The 22,426-nt window shown below is 44.8% G+C and overlaps 1 protein-coding gene and 1 pseudogene across 1 annotated transcript in view; one reads left to right on the top strand and one right to left on the bottom strand.

Moving 5' to 3' along the window:
* The window catches only part of LOC147010612 (glutamate receptor ionotropic, kainate 2-like), a 298,336-nt gene that overhangs the window by 20,873 nt on the left and 255,037 nt on the right, over positions 1–22,426 (top strand). The gene's annotated exons all lie outside the window — the stretch shown is intronic.
* LOC147010614 (uncharacterized) overlaps positions 19,068–22,426 on the bottom strand; it is a 35,482-nt pseudogene continuing 32,123 nt past the window's right edge.

Here is a 22,426-nt window from a genome sequence, read left to right as displayed (position 1 = left end):
TTACATTTTGGGGCGGGGGTAAGCAAATTGATTGGGCCAGGGGCGGGGGATGAGTTGGTGGGGCAAGCACTGTCCAGTCCATGTCCCTTGAGTGTGTGTGAGCTGGTGAGGGTGGTTGAATGAACAGAATCCGTCTGTGACGGGGTTTCAGCTAATAATATTAATATTATAATTATTTATTATTATTATCGATATTATTAACACTTACCGAGAATGTGCCACGTTTAGCCGTGACGTCACATTCCTTTCACTTCACTTGCTCCTGTTGGCCGTGGGTCGGAATAACTTGGTTCTTCGTTAATTTGTGGTTAAAGAGGCGGTTTCCTTGTAAGGAGTCACGTGATCGAGAAAGCGAGCCAAGCCGCTTTGATGCCGCACAACGTGGAACGATCCGTGGAGCTTCAGTGTCCACACACACACACACACACACACACACACACACACACACACACACACACCCACATACACACACACACACACACACACACACACACACACACACACACACACACACACACACACACACACACACACACACACACACACACACACACACTCTCCCTTTCTGTCAGCCGCATATTACATTCACATCACTTTCTTTTTCGCTTCCTCCCCATCCATTCTCTACTCGACCCACACTCCTCCACTATCTTTCATAATCACATTGATTTCCCATTTTCTCTCAATGTTCTCTTGATAAATCCGTTGTCGAGCAAACACTACTTTCCTTTTCTGCCCATTACCAAGCCGTGCCACCTTCCTTCCACCCTGCACCATCCATTCCGTTCCCCACCACCCCTTCACTCTTCTTAATCTCCCCCACTATTCCTCTTCTTCTTCCCCCCTCCCCGCTATCCCAGTTCTATCTCCCCCCCCCCCAAGTCCTTTTTATTCCCTTCCCAACTATACCTCTTTTTCTTCCATCACTTTCCCTCTTCTTCTCTCCACCCCCACGATCTCTCTCCCCTCCATTACTGTCCCTCTTCTCCTCCCTCCACTATCCCTCTTTCCCACCCCTACTATCCCTTTCCTTTTTTCCTCCACTATCCCTCTTCTTTCCCCACACCATTCCTCTTCTTTCCTACCCCCACTATCTCTCTTCTCCCCCTTCACCCTCAACTACTATTCCCCATCCTCATTTTGGCTATCCTTCTTCTTCCACACTCCTATCCTCCTTTTTCCCCCTACCCCACTATCCCTTTCTTCCCCTACCCCACACCCCCTTTCTTCCCCTACCTCACATCCCCCTTTTTCCCCTCCCCCAATTTCTTCCCCTACACATCCCTCTTTCTTCCTCTACCCCACCCCCTACTCTCATCCCCAATTCTTCCCCTAACCCCATCCCTCTTTCTTCCTCGACCCCACCCCTACTCCCATTCACCTTTCTTCCCCTAACCCCATCCTCCACTTCTTCCCATAACCCATCCCCCACTTCTTCCCTGAACCCCCATCCCCTATTTCTTCCCCTTCCCCCCACCCCACTTTTTCCCTACCCCACCCCACTTCTTCCCCTACTCCCCACTCCCATTTCTTCCCCTACCCACACCCCACTTCTTGCCCCCCACCCACTTCTTCACCTCACCCCCTCCTCCTTTCTCCCCATAAACCCCATCTCCTTTTCTCCCCATAACCCCCATCCCCCTTTCATCTCCTAACCCCACCCCCTTTCTTCCCATCTCATTTTCTTCCCCTAACCCCCATCCCCCTTTCTTTTCCGAACCCCCATCCCCCTTTCTCCCCATAACTACCATCCCCCTTTCTCCCCATAACTGCCATCCCCCTTTCTTCCCATAACCCCCATTCCCATTTCTCCCCATAACCTCCATCCCCATTTCTCCCCATAACCTCCATCCCCCTTTCTCCCTCTCACCCCATCCCCCTTTCTCCCCATTACCCCCACCCCCTTTCATCTCCTAACCCCACCCCCTTTCTTCCCATAACCCCCATCTCCCTTCTCCCCCTCACCCCATCCCCCTTTCTCCCCATAACCACCAACCCCTTTCTTCCCCAAACCCCCATCCCCCTTTCTTCCCCTAAACCCCATCCCCACTTCTTCCCTTAAACCTCATCCACATACCCCTTTTTTCCCTAAACCCCATCCCCCTTTCTCCCCCTAACTACCATCCCCCTTTCTCCCCATAACCACCATCCCCCTTTCTTCCCCTAAACCCCATCCCCCTTTCTTCCCCTAAACCCCATCCCCCTTTCTTCCCCTAAACCCCATCCCCACTTCTTCCCTTAAACCCCATCCACATACCCCTTTCTTCCCCTAAACCCCATCCCCTTTCTCCCCCAACTACCATCCCCCTTTCTCCCCCTAACTACCATCCCCCTTTCTATTCTGTTCTTTCTATTCTAATGTGTCTATTCTGTTCAATATGCTTTTGGTGGTTAACTGGAATCGTGTTAAAAAGACTGACTGACTTACTGATATTTCTTTGCATTTCAAAAATCTCTGTCCATCAAACGTGATGTGTAGCAGAAGCACCCGCTCCCCACAGGAGCCGCCAGGGGGTCATGTTATCTTTATGATTACGAGTGCGTGGCCGTACGTGCAAAAAAAAAAAAAAGAAGAAGAAGAATTGTCAAGTCAATCGTGACGTCAGAGCACCGTGTCTTGTCATTGGTTTGGTAAATAAATGGCCATAACTTGGGAACCACTTGTCCGATTAATATCAAACCTTGAAAAGGCACATCCACAGGGCCCCAGCAATATACCTGGCAAGTTTCAATTAGATCGGACCAGCGGTTGTCCAGTGATAATTGTCACGTCAATTGTGATGTCATAGCACCGTGTCCTGTCATTGGTTTGGTAAATAAACGGCCATAACTTGGGAAACACTTGGGAAACAGCTGAAATGGATGAAGAAGAACGATATCAAACCTTGAAAAGGCACATACTCAGGTCCCCAGCATCAACTGTGACGTCATATCAAACGAAGAAGAAGAATTGTGACGTCAATCGTGCAAAGAGAAAAAAAAGAATTGTGCCATCATAGTGATGTCATAGCACCGTGTCCTATCATTGGTTGATAAATAAATGGCCGTAACTTGGGAACCGCTTGTCTGATTAATATCAAACCTTGAAAAGGCACATCCTCGGGTCCCCAGCGATATTCCTGGCAAGTTTCAATTAGATCGGACCAGTGGTTGTCGAGAAACGGCGGTCGCAGATACACACATACAGACAGACACACAGAGATTGCTGGAATTATAGATAGATTAATGCCATAGCAAAGTACCCACCCTGCGGGCGATCTCGTTCCAAGGTGCAACACATTCTTCTGACGCATTCCTTTATTTGGGCGGTGTATGGGCAACAGGCCGCTGCCTCAATCGCTCCCAAAAATAGAATTTACTTGCATTACCTCTAGGATGAGAAAACGTGTTCTGCTTGTATGCATAATATATCATACATTGTGGTTATATAGCTTGGATAATTCCCACCCTCCGAAGGAAGGAAATGCCAAAATGGAGAAAACAATTTTTTTTTCTCAAAACATGATGGAATCAAAAGAAACTTGCATATGCCCAACGTTTGGGTGTCCTCGTTAATCCCTGAATGTTTCAGCTTGCTAAGTAAATTCCTCTCAGAGGAGATTATCCATACGTACACACTGCTCCATCATATGTATGTATATGTTATATATAATGTATATATACTGCACATGCATACACATATGTGAACCTTGTAGAATCAAGAGGGGCTTGTCCAATTTACTTCAGATCTTGCGTACATGCTCAGGGTACTCAGAGACAGCTTATGGGCCAGAGGGAGATGGCATTGACACCAAATACACGACATGGCCAAAAGTATGTGGACGCCTGCTCGTCCAACATCTCATTCCAAAACCATGGGCATTCATATGGAGTTGCTGCCCCCCTTTGCTGCGATAACAGCCTCCACTCTTCTGGGAAGGCTTTCCACTAGATGTTGGAACATTGCTTCTGGGGGATTTTCTTCCATTCAGCCACAAGAGCATTCGTGAGGTCAGGCACTGATTTTGGGCAATTAGGTCTGGCTTGCCGTCAGTGTTCCAATTCATCCCAAAGGTGTTCATTGGGGTTGAAGACAGGGCTCTGTGCAGGCCAGTCAAGTTCATCCACTCCGATCTCGACAAACCATCTCCGCTTGGACCTCGCTTTGTGCACGGGGGCATTGTCATGCAGAAACAGGAAAGGGCCTTCCCCAAACCGTTGCCACAAAGTTGGAAGCACAGAATCATCTGGAATGCCATTGTATGCTGCAGCATTGAGATTTCCCTTCACTGGAACTTAAGGGCCTAGCCAGAACCATAAAAAACAGCCCCAGAACATTATTCCTTCTCCATCAAACTTTACAGTTTGTAGAATGCATTCGGACAGGTAGCGTTCTCCTGGCATCCGCCAAACCCAGATTCTTCCGTCGGACTGCCAGATGGTGAAGCGTGATTCATCACTCCAGAGAACGTGTTTCCACTGCTCCAGAGTCCAATGGCGGTGAGCTTTACGCCACTCCAGCCGACACTTGGCATTGTGCTTGGTGATCTTAGGCTTTGGTGCAGCTGCTCGGCCATGGAAACCCATTTCATGAACCTCTCGATCAACAGTGCTTGTGCTGATGTTGCTTCCAGAGTCAGTTTGGAACTCGGTAGTGAGTGTTGCAACCAACAACATAGGAATTTTCTGTGTTACACACTTCAGCACTCAGCGGTCCTGTCCTGTGAACTTGTGTAGCCTACCACTTCGCGGCTGAGCTGTTGTTGCTCCTGGATGTTTCCACTTCACAATAACAGTACTTACAGTTTACCGGGGCAGCTCTAGTAGGACAGAAATTTGACGAGCTGACTTGTTGGAAAGGTGGCATCCTATGACTGTGCCACGTTGAAAGTCACTGAGTTCTTCAGTACGGCTAATTCTCCTGCCAATGTTTGTCTCTGGAGATTGCATGGCTGTGTGCTTGATTTTATACACCCGTCAGCAATGGTTGTGGCTGAAATAGCTGAATCCACTAATTTGAAGGGGTGTCCGCATACTTTTGGCCATGCAGTGCATCATTCCCTGAAGTCAGCATTAGTGCTTGTACTAAAATTTGGCAATTTTCTGCATGCCTGAACCTTCTCAAATAGAAAATTGAACAGAGAATCACAGCATTTGTTGACCAGAAAGTTTTCCAACATACAAGTGCAGGCTGATGAAGGGGGAAAAATTGAAGTACAGGCAACCCTCTGTACTCACGAGTTATTAAATGTATACCGATTCTTCATTCACGACCATCAACCTCCAATATTCGTGAGTTTGCGAGTCTTCATCATCCTACCCCGGCGTTGCCTCGCAACCTCCCACCCACCGAACCATCAGCACCGGGAACTTGAGGAGTAAGAGCGCTGATGTTGATACTGTGCAGTACTGTATTTGGCTCCCTCACTGCAAACATCTCACATTGCCTCTCGACTCGCTATTGTGAACCTTTAATTGCTGTTAATCATGGCCTATAAACACAAAATGAGTGGGGAAGTTCAGTGTTCTGGAAAAATGCAGAAGAAACTGATGAGTTTGAGCGAAAAAGTGAATGTGTTCAAGCAGGCCATCTACGGGTGCGAGTGTGTCTGCAATGGGCATGAATCATCCTTCTGTCGTCGCCGTTGTTGCCGTCATCATCTTTACTTACTTTAGTAAAGGGCTCACGTACTTCCTCCCCCCACCCCCCAAATATGCAAGAAAATATTTCTTCTCTACATTGCAGTGGAGACAGCAGGCTTAAAAGGGCTGGCAGGATGGCCTAGAGGTACACACAGACACACACACACACACACACACACACACACACACACACACACACACACACACACACACACACACACACACACACACACACACACACACACACACACACACTCACCTCTAAGCTATCTAAGCCTGGGTTGGAATCCTCACTGAGCTATAAACTCACCCAGTGTTTCACAGACAGGGTGATTCATCAACGTGTGTGCCGTTCCTCGGATGGACGTTAAACTGGGCATCCCATTTGCTGGCATTACTTGGTGGATGTTAAAGATCCAATGGTGTCCTTCGCGAAGAGTAGGCGACCAATCGCCGACATCCTCAACAAATTCCAAATTCCTGTGCTAATCTGCAAGGGGCACTGCACCAGTAGAGCAGCACAGCTACTTTCTCAGCAGTGATGCAACCAGCAGCCACAAGCTGCATATGAAATTAAATGAGCGAGTTTAAAGTCCCCTCATATGGATGGAAGCATCCATGTGCGAGCACCTCAAACTGGCGTCGTACCAGATGGGAATTTTAGTCTCATTAGGTTTTATGTTACATTTCCAACCCATTATGAAATGGCTCAAAATCTTGTTACCTTTCTTCCCTGGACCCTCGGGCTTGTGTCTGGTAGAAAAATCAAAATTGGACGTTGTTTTGCCCACCAGCCCAAAGCAGTATGGCATGGCAGCTACATTTATAATACGTAAACAAATCTATGTGTGTACTGTGTACATAATGGCCTAATTAGCCTCACCTGAAGTGTGTGTGTGTGTGTGTGTGTGTGTGTGTGTGTGTGTGTGTGTGTGTGTGTGTGTGTGTGTGTGTGTGTGTGTGTGTGTGTGTGTGTGTGTGTGTGTGTGTGTGTGTGTGTGTGTGTGTGTGTGTGTGTGTGTGTGTGTGTGTCTTCCTGGTTTAGTGCAGAATCGACTATACTTTTTCTTGTATAGTTATAAAACATTCAAGGAAGCACATTTTAAAACATTTTCAGTGGTTAGTTGGGGATGCAGTAGAGCATGTGGGAAATCCATTAAAATGACACTTTCTGTATTTGAATGACAGTTCGATTCAGGGGAAAGCAAAACGGATGTGCCGTGGGATGTACGTATAATCTGTAAGGGAAGGTGAGGATGTATTCATTGGTAATGTGAGATAGCTTTTCACCTCCGCCACCGAAGGTGGACGGAGATTATGTTTTCACCCCTTTTTGTTTGTTACTTTGCGAAATAATTCTTCCGAGTCTGTTCGTTTGTGTCTTTGTTGCACGATTTTTGTCCACAGTTTTGAAGCGATCGTTCTGAATTTTTGTCCACAGTTTTGAAGCGAAGCGATCGTTCTGAATTTTTTTCGTGTGTGTATGTGGGTGACCAGCCAAGGACAATCATAGACAGGATCTGGATTCGGATTCGCATCTGGATAAGATCATTTTTTGGGTGCATCTTCACCATTGAGATATAGGGCCAAAAAACGATGCATAACACGATATCTCAAAAAGTTGTTGATGGATTCGGATGAAACTTGGTGCATAGGTTGCATATGTGACAAGGAAGAATTGATTCAATTTTCGTGAAGATCTGGATATGGGATTTTTCAAATTTTTAAAAAGTGATTCTTCACTGTTGAGAGATCGGCCAAAAACGATATACACGATAGCACGATATCTCAAAACATTGTGGACGAGTTATGACAAAACCCGGTGGATGAGTTGAGGAGCTGACAAGAACCAGCCGATTCGTTTTTGGCTCATGTCCGGATTCAGAACTGGCCCATCAGTGGGATACAAAACGTATACTGTTCATCCTGGCAGAGGTATTCGGTCTCCCGAGTGCCGTTCTCGTTCCATTACATAATGGAATATGCTTTAAGGATTAAGAATGTGTGATAATGCATGAAAGCTTATTGTAGGGAAAGTAAACATCTTTAGGTAAAGCTGTAACTTTATGCTACACCTGGATAGTTTGAAAGTGAGTTTTCATTCCTGTGTTGGCTGACTGTATGGGAACAGCTGAGGTCTTAGATCTACTCTTGCGGACCCATCATTAGGAGAGGTTCTATGTTGAAAGGGTTGAAACCTCAATGAGGAACGTAGCCCTGCTGATGATCCAGGCAGGTAGAAAATTGGCCACTCGCTCACAAATTCTCAAAGATTTCACACTGAGGGGCCAACTACATTAGCCGTTGCAGTTCATTAAATCATTATAATGTTGTGAGGATCAATTTTACGTCTCAGTGGTTGTACAGACTGATTATCAGTTTACATTTGTAGCTTTCATAATTGTGCTCATGACTCAAACTCAAACTGAGTGCTCACATTGAGTGCTCAAACTCAATGTTTGTCCATTGGACAAACAAAAATCCTTCTGTGTTGTTATTTATGGCGTTTGATAAATTTTCTGATTTTCCACTTTATTTATTTATGAGAGCACAGCTTGCACTTGTTTGTTCCTTCCTGCCCACTACGAGTGTACAGTGAATGCCTTGGAGAGAATCTCCAAAAACAGTGGGCAAAAAGACTGTAAAAGTGTGTACTGCACAATACCTCGCTTCTTCGCTCTTGGCAAGCCCCATAATCGAGGACAGGTTGAAAGCAATGTTGAAGCATTCTTGGAAATGGGAATGTGACAATTGCCAATAGTTTATTGGGTTGAGTTCTCATTTGAATAACGTGATGTGTGTGGACTTCCCGCACCTTGTGTAACATGCAATTTTACTCAATCTGAGCTTTCCATAATGTTTTTACTAAAATCAGCTTTTGTTGTTATGGCAAACATATTTGGAGCAGTGGGTGGTGATTCAATGAAAGTGTATTCAAATTCCCAAGTTTTGTTTTGCAATGCTTCTGAATTGCAGCTCTATCAATACTTCCACCGAGCTGCCACTTTGCACTGCTGATGAGTGCAAATGTTCAAACAGTTATGAAAACATGCTCCCGATAGTCCAAGCAATGTTATTTTTAAAAAGCTTCAACTTGAAAGTTTATATAATCTTCACATGTGTTTGTATGTTTGTTGGTTTGTTTGAACGTTATTCTTTCACTGCCGAACCATAGCACTTAGAGGCCTCAAATTTTGGATGTAGATACTTCAAAATCTGGGCAAGGTTTTAAACTACCACATGTTGGCCTTGACATCCTTATTGAGGCCAGCGAAGGTCGCTATAATGTGTATATTGAGAAGTGGGGTTAGGCAGTGCTGCCGCCAGCCCGCAGGCAAAATGTAACCACCATGAGGCCAATAACTCCATTGCTTTTCAATGTCCAACATATCCCGAAACCACCGCTGGGAAAAGCTCACCCATCGCCGCTGCCCCCCCCAACGCCCCACTATATCCCCACAGGCAGCGCCGAATAGCCCCTGCGAGCAAATCTTAAGAACCATTTCCTAATCTAAAGTGAGGAGCCAAAATTCTGATATTTTTCGGACAAAGAATTATCAACTGAAAGCAAAACCCACAAATTTACTTCTGTGTATGGTGTTTGTTGAGTAACTACTTTGAACACAATTGCTTAATGCACCATTGTTCATCAAACAGATCACATGTGATGGATTGGTACCTGAGAAGAAGCTCTCCACCACCCCTCCCAATGCCTTGCGAAATGAACCAACTCTTGAGATGTACTGTATATTTAAAAGTCGAAAAGATAAACAACTAAAGAGTTCAAAGAACAACTTACCCCACGCGGTCTCGAGGAAAGGGACATGGAAAGGGTGTTTTAAACTCTTGCTTGCGTTTCCGAGCACGTCTACATGTCTGACGAGCTGCAATTTTGTCTGAGTCTAAATATTCTCCCGCCTGAGAGCACAAACGGCACATTTGATTGGTTGAGATGGCGTAAAATGGTGTAATATTTTGTCCAAGTACTGCAAAACTGGAGGTTTTTTGGAAGTGGCACTTCGGTAATTTGTGTTCTACATTGTTCAAGTATATAATTTAATTGATCAAAAAAATAAAGGTTTTTTTTTTAGGTTGTAGAAAAGAACAATTTTTTTCGGAACTTTACCCCTGTTGATGTTTTTTATTTTTCTTTATTTAACATGTTACATTAGTTATTCATGCCTGTTTGTTTGTGTCCTTTATAACATCCTTAAAAACAGTAAGTTTCCTGTTTGGAATAATTTTCAATTTTGTTTGACTGCCAGACAGTAAAACAACAATTACCTCCTTCCTCTGTGCGCATGCGCACCCGGGACGAGATTCCATAAAATTCCCCTCTTCCCTAACACGATTAATAGTGAATATCGTCCTTTTGAACTTATCCTGTGGCATTGACAAGCGGCAGATATGACCTTCCCATAGGTGTTAAGAAGCACCCAAACCAGACTCGGTGTCTCCCTCTGGGAAGTATACCTGAATGTTGGTAATGATGGCATCGACTTTCTGATTGCAGATGCCATTAAATATATCACCATGCCTGCCACATTCACACAAAGTAATTCTGCAAGGTTCAAAGTGCACTCACTGACAGGGATGATCGGGAAGGTTGGGTAGAATGTGCCGTTCCACAGCCTGTCCACAGGTTTCCTTCCCAAACCCATCAAACTCACAATGCTCGGGCCATTGACCATCTTTCCTTACCTGCAGCACTACTTTCCTCTGTGCTTTCAATAACCCCTCATTTCAGTCCTCTTGTGATGTCTGTCTTCATGTATCTAAATTGGGGATCATGAGAAGCCCAGTTTGGAGAGGTTGCCTGAGCACGACCATCAACTCCCCTTCACATCCTTTAATGGTGTCGAACTCCTCTACATCAGTACCCTTCCCTTTTTCATCTCCGACACGTTTGCATCATCCCAACCTCACTCCTGCTCTGTTTCCCTCCAATTTAGCATCGCTCCCCCTCATGTTCACACCTTCTGCTTCGTCCTCACCTTGCCCTTTCCCATTTTCCCCTCACCTCATCCACTCCCATCTTTCCCCTCATCCCACCTCTCCCATCCTCCATTTCATCCTGCCTGTTCCTTGCCCTCCCCTCACCCCACCCCTTCCTGTCTTTGACCTCACCCCACTCACTTCCTTCTTCCCCTGCCCCACCCCATCCCAGCTTCCCACCAATCCCACCCATCCCAGCTTTCGCTCACCCCTGCCCCACCCACTCACAGCTCCCCCTGACCCCCCACCCCTCACAGCTTCCCCCGCCCTCTCACAATTCCTACATACCCCACTCCCTCTCCAAGTTCCTGCACCCTGCCAACAGCGTCTCCTCCACTGTCCCTGTGTGGACCACTAACATCCGAGGCCTCCGCTCCCACCTCTTCTTCGTCTACGTGTTGTACCATCCTCTTAAGAGTGATGACTCCATTTACATTCTCTCTCTCTCTCTCTCTCTCTCTCTCTCTCTCTCTCTCTCTCTCTCTCTCTCTCTCTCTCTCTCTCTCTCTCTCTCTCTCTCTCTCTCTGTCAACCAACTTTTGAGCATTCATCCTAACTCTCTTTCTCAAATGTGGTGATTTTACCTTTTCATTATTCCAATTGGCTTCAGTGTTGGTACCTCTTTCACCAGCTATGGCACTGCAGCAAAGACTTCTGTGACTCCATGGGACTGACTTGATCTGTAAACTTTCCAACCCAGATTTCTGTCGATGGCAAATCCTACTCTCTGGACTTGGTGATGACAAACTTTTCTGCTGATGTCTCCTGTTACAAGGATATACAAGGAACGTTTGGTGCTTTAAGAGGCCATTCAGCCCATCATGCTTGTGCTGCACCAACCCCAGAAACCATCAGACATCCACACACTCGAAGCTAACTGCAAATCCTGCTGGTATCCCCTTACACCTTTATCTCCAATGCATTTCGGTACCTATCAAATTCCAATTTAAGCGTACCTCCTCTTTTTGCTGCCAATACCCTTCGAGGGAGACAATTCCATGCATTAACTGCTCTGACTGAAAGACCCCTGCCTTAACTCTCATCCTGTTTATTTTTAGACTTCAGCCCCTGGATCTATCATTGTTCTGCTGAAAAACTCATCTGCACTTATTTTCTCTATACCCTTCATTATCTGATACATTTCTATCAGATCCCCTTGTAATCACCTCTTTTCTTACCTATGAAGTCCTGTCTCCTTAAGCCGCCTCTCATAGCTTGGTCTATCTAGCCGTGGATTCAATCAAGTATCGCTATCATATACCTGCTCTCTGGCAACGATGTCCTTCCTCAGATGTGGTTACCAAAACTGTGCGCATTCTTTATTTCTGTATGTCAGATGTAGTTCTCGATGATGCATGTTCTAGCTGAAACCTCACTAAATTCCGATGCAGTGTTAACACTGACCATTTTAATTTATAACTTATCGCTCCACAAGTACAACCTAAAACACTATAATCTCTCCACTACCTATCGCTGCCTGGCACTGTGCTTTCTGCTTTCTCCCCATATTTGTCCCATTGTTCGTGAGCATTTAATTGCTCGAAATGACCAAGTGTCTGATTGGTATTTATGAATGGACCTACCCTTGGGGTATTCAAAACTCCTCATCTTAAGGTTTCCCAGTGGTGAACTGGAGTGCTGGAGGTTGATGAATATCGTGATGTGGTATCACCCACGAAGTGCCAAAATCCAAGGCCAAAAACCAATATTTACTTTTCAGTGTGCATACGGCCATATTTTGTATCAAATGAAAGGATTTGAAGAGGACTATTCATTTCCAAGCTCATGAATTTAATATCCATGAAAATGTCTACTTTAGTCAAGGAAATTAAGATTTATTACTTAGTTTTTGGTGTGTCATCACATATCACTCGCTATCTGAGACCATGAAACAGCATCAGACATATGTAATCGGTTTATGGTTGTTTGAAAAAGAGCAAATGGAGTAATTATGCATATTTACTCATGGCAGGTCTTCTGCATACTCGATCAAGCAGAAAGAAGTTGTGAACCTTGTCGATATACTGCAGTTCAACCAAAACTTGGCTGTTTCACTAAATGTCCTCTTCATGTGGATTCACAGAAACACTTGAAGCTGCTCATAACTCCTATGAATATCTCTGATGCGTGAACAGTGACCAGTGTGTCTGGAGTGGGATTCTCACTCAATTGCTTTGTACTCTTTAGTGAAAGGTCCGTACGTGTATAGTTCAATGAATCTACAGAAATGGAGGATCTGAAGTGCTGTTCCAAGAAGAGGATGATGCCTCTTGTACCTGTCAAAGTGTTTTCCTGACAAGAATCCATTCATCGAGCCAGAAACTTGCACCTCAGTATCACAGAGCACTTCAGGTCTACCTGAAGCCTCCAAAAGATATCCTAGGGATGCCAAGTATGCCATTTCAGTATGAAACGGGCCGAAGCAAATTTAGATGTACAATCACACAATGGTGATTCTTGTGCTTGAATTTGAAGGACAGGCTTTGAATAGCTCAATTGTAGTGAGCAATCACAAATTTCTCAACACATTCCTTTGCCACATTCCTTTACTCCATGATATTTTGAAAGTTTCTTGAACAACATGCAGTCTGTTTGGTGGAAGTGCTATGTTCTCCATCAAACCCACTGTTTTCAGGTGGAAGCATGTGCATGTGATTCCACGCCACATCGCTGTATATTTCTGAAGTGCACATGTTATCCAGAGGAAGTCTGCTCTCTTTGCCTTCAGTAGATTTGTTGCTTGATCTGCTAAGTACTTTTAATAGCCGAATACTGTCATATGAGACCTGCCTGCATAGAGCAATGGTCTATTCTGTTGCTTTGAACACCCATCAACATTTCGCTGGGTTTTCTTGATGACTTGTATAATCTGGTCTCTTGTCCACTTTGATTTGTGGCTCAACAGTAGTTTTGTTCTGATGACATATTCCAACTGTATCGTGCAGTGTGTCTTTGCCAGATAATATCTCGGTCAATTCATCATAGTTATCCCAATCAATTGATGTTGACAGACTAGCCCGCTGTCGGAGTCCATCAGGTGTTACGTACTTGGTTTTGATCAGTTCGAGCTGTTACAAGCTCAGTTTCCATCCCCTCAGCAGTATGGTGGCTTACTGAACATCCAAGACTATAAACTGCATCGATAACTTTTTGGCTGTCAGTTAAACTCTTCAAGCCTTGACCCATGCAAAGATGCTTCGATTGTTTCAATGTCCCTTTAGAGCCAGCGTGTAAAACATATTGTGCTGCTGAGTTAACACAGTTCTTCACACCACCTGAGAGATCATTCTGGCAATCAGAATAGAGTGTCTCACAAAAGTTGATTGGTATATCTGGAAGCTATGCATGTTCTTTCTGGAAGTCTTCCAGATTCAGTGAGTTTGGAAGACCAGGTGTTGACTTCATCAAATTGAGAGTAGTTCTTCGTAGATAGCATGCTCCCCATTCGACGATGGATTCCTCTGAAGAGCTGCAGTCTGCAACCATCTTCAAAGCTTTTTCTTTTGACCATTTGCTCTCAAAATGTACCAGTCCTTGTTTATTGACCATGCTTGTCCATTGTTGCTAGCTCATCAAAGTATTTGATGAACTATTTTCCGAGAAATCACATTGATGGCTGCTGTATGGACAAGTCATTTCGAGCAGTCACCTTGTCAACGCCAGCACTGTAAGTAACATCGAGGCAGAGATTTAAAAAATACTGGACAATTGTTATCAATCACTGAAACCTGAATGTAGACAATGAGGGATTTCAATGCACTAGCAGAGTACCTGTCAAACTAAAAAAAAAACCTGCCAAAGGGCGGAGGAGCTCCTTGTGAGCTAACGGCCATCCATATCTCGTGCCCAACTGTGTCTGTGGACGTCCTCCTGCAGTTGGGATTCTTTTTTCGTAGGTTGGTGGCAGGATTTGCACTCCAGCCACTGTAAAATCCTTCATTCCTCAAAACGTACCACAAAAAAAAAAATCTGAAAACGCACTCCGTGGGAGTACCTCCCGTGCAGTTGCCCTCCACAGGACAGCTCACCAGATGATAGGATTGGGGCAAAGCCTTCATGAACCCCACTCTTTGATGATGTCAGGAAAACCACAGGGGTATCCTTCCCGGGTAAGATTGCGGTAGTGTGTGTCGGGGTGGTGCTGAGGAGTGGTCCACCAGATGGCAGTCTCCTTGGGTTAACCTGAGGTGGTACCTTAAGGTCCCTGGAATATCCTATCCCGAAGAGAGGATGACCACCTCTCTCTGTTATCACCTGAGCTCAAGCATTTGGACATCGGTATTGCAGCACTCTCTGAGGTTTGGAGACTGGATAGTGGGGAGATTATGAGACATGTGTTGGTCCCCATGAGTCTGTAACTGTGAACCAGAATAGCAGTAAGTTCCTTGACTTTGCAAGAAGTCATGGACTTAGGGTTGGCTGGTTCATGGTTTCAGGTCCCACAGGCTCATCGCTGGACTTGGTATTCCAATGCTGGTGGTGTGGCAAAGGAGATTGGCGATGTGCTCATTCATGGTCGCTGGAGGATGATCCAGAACTGCAGGGTCTACCGGAGTGCTCAGTTCCTCAATACTGACCACAGGCTTGTTGTAGCATCTCTGAAGTTGCAGCTTAAATCCAGAAGAATGGTACCATCCCAGCATTGGCTGGATCTTGGCATGCCCAAGGATGAGAATGTAGCTGAGGAGTTTGCGAACAGGCTGAGTGGAGATTTTTTGGGGGGGGTCTGGGTGCTTTGGGAAATCCTGAGGAGTTATGGAGTGCCTTCAAGACCACTGTTCTTGATGTTGCTGGTGGATGTCTTGGAACTCACCTTTGGGCGAAGAATAAATTTGTCTCTCACGGGACACTGGATAACATTGACCAGAGTCTCAGGGCCAGGCTGAACAGTAGAGCTGAGCTGTTCAGGGAACAAAGGCATAAAACTGCATGTGCGCTCAGGGTGGACAAGGAGACCTATGTGCGAGGAATCTGTGAGTGGGTGGTGCATCACCTGTGGACAATTGATTCTCATCTTGCTTGCAGGGGAATTCACACATTGCGTTCCTCCAAGCCCGTCCCTTGGTGTACTACAGTTAGAGCGGAGGGTGGTCGGCTCTTGACAGAGGAGTCCGAAGTGAAGGCCGGCTGGGCCAGTTACTTTGAAAGGCTGTACCAGGCTGATTCACCAGCTGTTGAGTTGGACGTCATGGGTGTTAGTATCCCTTTGCTGACCCTCCGATCAGCTGTGATCCACCTTAATTTGTGGAAACACAGGCTGCGGTGAACCAGTTGATATGGGTTAAAGTTCCTGGGATCTGTGACATCCATGTTGATCTTCTCAAGGCTGGTGAAAATGTTGTGCTCATGTCATAGCATGCAGTTCTGTGCTCTGCCCTGAACATAGGCATCATCCCAACTGACTGGAAGAGGGGCCTTGTTTTCTCTTTCTGGAAAGGAAGGGTGGTTGCCAGGACTGCAACATCTACCGAGAGGTGACGCTGCTCTCAGTGCCGGGCAAGGTATTTGCTCAGATGATTCATGGCAGAGTTCTCCACCATCTGCTTGAGCACCAGTGCCCAGAGCAGTCAGACGTTACACCAAAGAGGTAAACGATTGACCGTATCCTTGCCCTTTGGGTCCTCACCGAACGTAAATTAGAGTTTCGGTCGGGGCTACTTGCAGCCTATGTTGATCTCTGCAAAGCGTTCGATTCAGTGAATCAGAATGCCCTCTGGAGGATTATTGGTCTTCGTGGGGTGCCACCAAAACTGATCAATCTGATGTTTGAACTATACACTGGTGCTGAGAGTGCTGTGAGATGTGGTGTTGCCATCTCTGACTTATTTCCAGTTGTTACTGGAGTTTTCCAGGGTGTGTACTGGCCCCACACTTTTCAGAGCTTGTATGGACTGGATTCTGCGGAAGATATCGGAGAGATCAAGCTGCATTGCATCATTTGAGAATGTCAAGATCTCTTATTTTGATTTTGCAGATAATGCAGCCATCTTTGCGGAGACTCTGGATATAATTTTTGGGGGCTATCAATGTGCTGGATGAGGAGTCGGAGCCGTTAGGATTACAGGTTTCCTGGGTCAAAACTATGATCCAGGCTTTCAATGACATCTTGGATGCTGCTTTCTTGTCTGTACTTGTTTGTCGTGAGGATATTGAGGTCACGGGTGATTCACTAACCTTGGCAGTGATATTCATGTCTGTGCTGGCAGTGGTCAATAGATGTCTGGGTCGGGCCTCAGGAGTCATGGATTCACTGGATCATGGGGTGTGGCGCTGCCGGTACCTGTGTAGTAGGACGAAAGTCCGAGTTTTCGGGTCCTTGGTACTTCCAGTCTTGCTCTATGGATGTGAGACTTGGACTCTGACCATGGATCTGAGATGGGAGACTTAATTCCTTTGGTAGCAGGTCTCTTCGGAGAATCCTTGGCTCTCGCTGGTCAGACTTTGTGTCCAACGAGCAGTTGCTGAGAGAGCCTCAAATGAGATTTGTTACCTGCATCGTCCATGAGCATCAGCTGCGGCTGTATGGACATGTGGCTCGTTTTTTTTGATGCTGATCCTGCTCACCAGATTCTCTCAGCGAGGGAGCCTCTTGAGTGGAGGCGGCCAATGGGCCGACCACGTGCCTCGTAGTTGCAACAGATTGATCAACATCTGAAGGAGTTGGAGATGGGCCAGGCATCTGCCTGGGGAATGGCCAGATGGATGCCCCATAGAGTACCGGCAGAAAGTGGACATGCTGCGGAAGGCGGAAAGTGGACATGCTGCTCCGGCGCACGCTCCCATACTTGACCTGACCTGGCCTCATCCCTGACAAAAACGATGTCCCTGGCCACTCTCTCTCCCATTCCTACCCCACATCCACCATCACACACACACACACACACACACACACACACACACACACACACACACACACACACACACACACACACACACACACACACACACACACACACACACACACACACACACGCATCACTGTCCACATCAGCCACATAACAATGCTCTTGCCCACTCAGAGCACTTCCAACACTTCCTGCACCCATGTCGACGAGGCAAAAAATCCATCAACTTCCTTAATGACGAGGCAAATTCTCTCTCCAAGTGTGTATCAATTAGTGCCGCTTCCGGTGTGATAGTGCATTACAAGTCCGAGCATTTTACAGTGCAGGCTGTCCACATTGAAATGAAAAAACTTTGAAGCCTTGTAATTTTTTATTGAACGAGGAAAAGATATAAAATGTCATAGCCCCTGTGGTTTTAGCAATTTTGCTGTCTGGAGTTAAAGGACCAGCCCATATTTACAAGATTTATCTGTATGTGCAACTAACTTGACGGGTTATCGTGACATGGAAGATTGTGTAAGATTGGGTTATTCGGTCATGAATATTTATAATGTGGGTCATGTCGTTATATCGCGTAAGATAGTTGGTCACGTGACATGCATGATGTTTTCAATTGGTCATGCAAATTTCACACAGAAGGGATTTAATGTTCATATAATATGTTGTGGGAGACGTACTGAATTACACAAACAGTATTGGATTTAATAATATTTATTGATGTATAAAATAAGTTATACGACTGAAGTCAATAGAAAATTATCATTCAATTGAAAATGCTGTCTGATCAGTTTTTCTAAACTGTACTTGAAGATGGTTGGGATGAAATTGAAAAGAGTTATCAGAATTTGTTTTTAATTTTCATGAAAGATGCTTCATGGTAAAGGCATGAAAAAAATTAAGCAAGGTCAGTGAATGAATGTTTGAGAAATGTTTGAAAAACATGTTCAATAGTGTTTTTTTTTTTTTACAACTACATTTTTTTTTTTTTTGCAACTACAATGATGCACTCTCAGCCATCTTGGATCAGATCGCAAAATAAAGTGAGGTGCACGTGTATGCCATCATGCGTTGTGTTTGTGCCAAGTTTGAACAAAATCGGTCCATACATATCCGAGATATGTCTGCGGACGGACAGACTCATGGATGTACAACACCCAATCCATGAGTCCCTGTTTCGGATTAAGTCCATCGGGGGATAATAATCCAAACAGAGGAATATCCACACAGGTCGGAGTCGGTATGCTCGAGTTTCATTTGGTATATGGGTACATATCGTTTGGATACATTTGGGGAAGTTGGAGCAAACATTCATCATGTGCACCATTCGTAGCACACAACAGTTTACTCATTTTCCCTACCCACATTTTCTAACATCTCAAGTGTTATGGAGGCCACTGCCACAATGATTCACTCTTTCAGTTGAACAATGTCCTGCACTTTTTGTGGAATACACTTTGTACTTCACATAGCCCCACAGAAAAAAAAAAATTGAGCGGGGTAAGGTCAGGCGATCTTGGTGACCAGGAAATGTTTCCGTCTCGACTCAGCCAGCGGTCTGGCACCCAGGCATCAAGGACGGAGTAGACATAATGGGACCAGTGAGGAGGAGCCCCATCCTGCTGGAATATGGTTTGATTGGCAGTCCTCTACATGCGGTGATACGAACAGCTGAAGCATGTCTGAGCTCACATGTCCTGTCACAGATTTTTCCGCAAAGAGAAATGGGCCGACAATCCTGTTATGCATGAGACCGCACCATACATTAACTTTTGGGCTGTCTCTTTTCATTTCATACATTTCAAAATCATTGGATTACATGTGAATTCTCCACTCCCCATGTGCAGCAATTGTGTTTATTAAGGATCTCACAAGTGTGCAATGTTGTTTTGTTGGAGAACATGACCCTGTTCAGGTATTCAGGGTTGTTTTTTTTAGACTGTAGAGCACATGCAGAGCATAATTTCTCCTTTTAATATGATCATCCACTCTTAGTTGCTGAACCAGTTGAAGCTTATGTGGATAGAGTTGCAGCCGTGTGCGCATGATTTTATGCACAGTTGAACGTGGAATTTGCAGTTGCGTGACTGGCATGACAGGTGGACTTTCTGGGCTCCTGTGGAAGGGAGCACCTATGCGTTCAACATCGTTCTCTGATGTTCTGGGCTTTCCTCCATCATGCCGTTTTCGAACACCGCTAGTCTCCTCAAATTTCTTCACCTATGCATACAGGTCTCTTCGGGTCGGTGGTTCCTTGTCAAACGTTGCACGGAATCGTCATTGCACCAGGGTGTGTGACTTCAATTCGGCCGTCAATATCACACATTTCGCCTTTTATTGTGGGGTCATCATAATGCAATCTGAAACACAAAATACACTTTAAGCTCAGAAACTTAGATATATGGTGTGGTAATTGTGCAACTTTCAACATTCTCAAATTTATATATAAACAGTTATAAGGCTTCAAAGTTGTTTCATTTCAATGTGGACACCCTGTATTATCATAGAAGAAGTATCTCTGTATGAAAATCTTATATAACTGAAATAATAATAAAAACAATGTCACCCGCAGGGTGACCCGTATCTTGCCAAAAGGTGACCACGTGTGACTTCTTTAAGGTCACACTGAGGTGAACAGAGCTGCTATCCACCAGGAGCGACTCCTTGAGGAATATCTGCCTACGAGAGATTCCGATGAGAATCGTTCTACAGAGTAACCATGAAAAATATGCGTTTGCCTCATAACGTCACCAAATGACGTCATAATATCTCAAGCTTAACATATCTAGAAAGCACTCATCGAGGTGTTCAATTTGAGGTACTACATGATATGGTTCACAAAACTTGAAAATTTGACCTTGGGGTCAAATATGTTTGACCTGAGGCGCTAACCATGAAGGTCAAGGCCAATCGCCACCAAAAATTAATCAGCTGAGCGCCAGACCATGAACTATATTCCCATGAAGTTTGAAGACGATCCAATCAAAATTACTCAAAAAATAAGGGTTTCGTCAACTCCCCTGATTTACGACAAAGTGACCTTGACCTTTGACCTTGACCTTCAAAATTGTATGCGCTGAAAGGGACCTCTATCGGCCTCTGATATGCGAAGTTACAAAAATTTCCGATGATAACTGTGCTCTGCAGAATTTTTTATACGTGATTACAGACAAAAAAAAAAAAAACATACAAGCTGACTAACATATCTTGCAAAAACTTCGTTTTGGCAACATAATAATCGGCCAACATATACACGTGCTATGTATTTTATGCCCTCCTAAACCGCTGGATGAAATAGGTTGAAAGGTGGTAGTTGTACTCTGGGTGTGCATGGGAATGTTGCACTAAGTTGGGATGGCACGTCGTCCGTCCATCCGTCCGTCTGTCCGTCCATCCACAAATACTTGTAGCTTCTTCTCTGAAACTACACACATTATTTGATGAAACTTTATCACAACATTCATCACCGTGTATGTACCAAAGCTTGTTCACGGCATTAAAAAAAAATCTGGCCCTAAGGGAGTCTATGGGAGTTGCCCCCCCCCCCCCCCCAAAATAGGTATTTTCTTTCTTCTCAGAAACTGCACGTATACAATTCTGATGAAACTTCACCACAACCTTCATCATCCGTGATGTACCAAAGTTTGTTCACAGCATGAAAAAAATTGAGGTCTGAGGGTGTCTACAGAGGGAGTTTATGGGGGGTTGCCCCCCAAAATAGGTATTTTCTTTCTTCTCAGAAACAACACACACAATTCCGATGAAACCTGATTGCAACCTTCATCACCCATGATGTACCAGTTTGTTGGTGACATAAGAAAAATCGAGCTCTAAGGGAGTGCAACGGGGGTTAACCCCCAAAATATGCATTCGCTTTTTTTCTCTGAAACTACACACGCAATTTCGATGTGACTTGACTACAACCTTCCTGACCGGTGATGCACCAAAGTTTGTTCACACTATTAAAAATAAATCCAGAGGTATTTATTTATTTACTTTCTTTCTATTTACTATTTATTTACTTTCTATCCATAAAATTTACTTTCTTCTCCGTTACATATTTTCTGGGTCATCCATGCCCAGCAGTGGTTCCGTGGTTGTCTTATCCAGCTGCTACCAGGTGAGCACCCAGGTGTATTGACCCTATGTTTACTTTTCTGTTAAAGTGGGGGGTTATCATACCTGCTGATGTATTCCAGCACCGAATAACATGCTGGACAGACTAACTTGAAAACTGGACGTTGCTGCGAGGGGAAAAGTCGATTACACGGACACCCCTTCCTGTAAACTGTTTGTTTCTCTGCAGGGAAAACGATCAAAAGTATTCAAGGCTTCGTCATTAACCACAGAGTGATAATGATAGTGATAATGCTACAGAAGGAGAATGATAATGGTACATCATGATAGCTCAAGTCACCCCGTTTTTTAGTCAGTTCCGAAGGAAGTGACTTATAAAATGGGGGTCCATGTCCGTCGGTCCGTCTGTCCGTCCGTCTGTCCGCAATCTATCTTTCGATCATTATTATGCAACCTGTGATCAGAATGACTTGAAACTCGGAGAGATGATACTTGGGGAGGTGCCGCAGAACCTCCCGCAATAAAATATCAGATTTGTCACCAATTGACTGAGTTAATTGGTCTAATCAATTAATCTTCAAAGTCCTAAAACTCGAAGACTATTCATAGTTTTTGCTTCTGGTTTGGTATAATGGTTCTATGGAACAATGTCTACAGCTTGTCTGAGCGTTTTTTTCTGAATTTTTGTCCAGGAGGAAAGATAATGAGTCTTAGTATGAAGTTCATTAGGACCAATTGATTTTCAAAGTCCTAAAGCTCCACGAGTATTCGTAGTTTTTGCTTTTTGTATGGTATCATGCTTCTATGGAACAGTGTTTACACCTTATCGCAGCGTTTTTTTTTTCTGAATTGTTGCCCAGGAAGAAAGATAATGAGTCTTAATGAGTATG

Source organism: Eptatretus burgeri, chromosome 16 (genome assembly GCF_056783735.1).
Source record: "Eptatretus burgeri isolate ZD-2024b chromosome 16, Ebu_testis_v1, whole genome shotgun sequence".
Lineage (NCBI taxonomy): Eukaryota > Metazoa > Chordata > Myxini > Myxiniformes > Myxinidae > Eptatretus > Eptatretus burgeri.
This window is presented reverse-complemented; position numbering and strand designations above follow the sequence as displayed.